General features: G+C 39.4%; 1 long non-coding RNA gene across 1 annotated transcript; it reads left to right on the top strand.

Annotated features, from left to right (window-relative positions):
- The first annotated feature begins 451 nt into the window (after nucleotides 1-451).
- LOC142682165 (uncharacterized) lies at nucleotides 452-964 on the top strand. The gene is made up of 2 exons (XR_012853945.1): nucleotides 452-527; nucleotides 617-964. It is a non-coding gene; the product is annotated as an uncharacterized LOC142682165 (long non-coding RNA).
- Nucleotides 965-1,439: the final 475 nt, after the last annotated feature.

The following is a 1,439-nucleotide window of genomic DNA, read 5'->3' as shown; positions in this document are numbered from 1 at the left end:
CGCTAGTTTTTGGCGCGGTAAGCCGCGATATGAACAGCAGTGCTCATCAGCAGGATACATCCACGCCAACAGGGTTCCAGTGCCTGACGAAGGTCTTCTAGGACCGAAACGTTGCACTCCGCCCATGGCATTTGAATACAATACAAATAAAACAAAAGAAGTTTTGAATCATATTTGTCTGTGTGCCGAATACTTCTCTACATACGATTGGGTTGGGACCCTATTCGTGCACCTCCTATAGGTCTTGTGCACTCTGAACCAATACCGAGCACAGCTCTAGGTCAGACCCACTGCTTGCATCAACCATCTTCAAGGTTTGTAGTGTGACGCCAAGGATCAATTAAGAAATTTATTTACCTCAAATCACCTTAAAAAGTCTTCTAGATTTTGTGTCTGCTAAGAAACACACATTATAGAACATTAATAGCAAATATTTGTCTTGCAGCATAAACATCAATTCCGCAGTACATCTGGCGAGAATAGCGCTCCCTGTCACCGGAGGAGCCACCATCAATGCTGATAGAAAGGTAAGTTCCTCTGGATGTGTCCCCTCTCTATATTTATCAAGCAGCCTGAATGATCAATATTTAATAGGGTTGTGTGCTTCTCCCCCCAGAACAAGTCAGCAGATATCAACAGAACATCAACACCAATAACAACCAAGGGCAGAATCCGCCATCTTACAAGAATTCCAATGGCGAGACTTAACATTTCTACAACATCTGTCACTGAAGAGACATCAATGTGGTCACCAGGGCATCAATATCACCCAGAAGACCAGGTTCAGAACAGGACAATATGTCATCTCTTCTTGTGTCTGTCGAATCCAGATTTTCCACCCCTAACTGATACTACAGTATATACTGTGACATATTCCGTAGTTTTTGCTGGATCTTGTATTACCGTCATCTTTACCATTATATATTTTGATCCACAAAAACCTTAAATAAATCATTAACATCAATCCATAAGTGTGACTGGTAATTGTTATGTGCGCGGCTGCAACTTACACAATACAGAGTGTATGGAACGTGCCGCCATATGTACTGGATTATATACTTTAGGACAAAGAGTGCTAGGAGATGTAAAACATTGATATATTTGATAGTTGCTTAACCACTTAAGGACGCAGCCTAGTTCGGGACTTAGGGCTCAGAGCCCATTTTTCAAATCTGACATATTTAACTTTATGTGGTAATAATGTCGAAATGCTTAAACCTATCCAAGCGATTCTGAGAATGTTTTCTCGTGAGACATTGGGCTTTATGTTAGCTGTAAAATGTTGTTGATATGTTCAGTGTTTATTAATGAAAAATTGCAAAATTTAGAGAAAATGTAGAAAAAATAGAATTTTTCTAAAGTAAAAAATGCATCTGCTTGTAAAACAGATGGTTATACCAACCAAAATATTTACTAGTTCACATTTCCCATAATTCTAC

The sequence above is a fragment of the Rhinoderma darwinii genome (assembly GCF_050947455.1).
Source record: "Rhinoderma darwinii isolate aRhiDar2 chromosome 2 unlocalized genomic scaffold, aRhiDar2.hap1 SUPER_2_unloc_8, whole genome shotgun sequence".
NCBI classification, from domain to species: Eukaryota; Metazoa; Chordata; class Amphibia; order Anura; family Rhinodermatidae; genus Rhinoderma; species Rhinoderma darwinii.
This window is presented reverse-complemented; position numbering and strand designations above follow the sequence as displayed.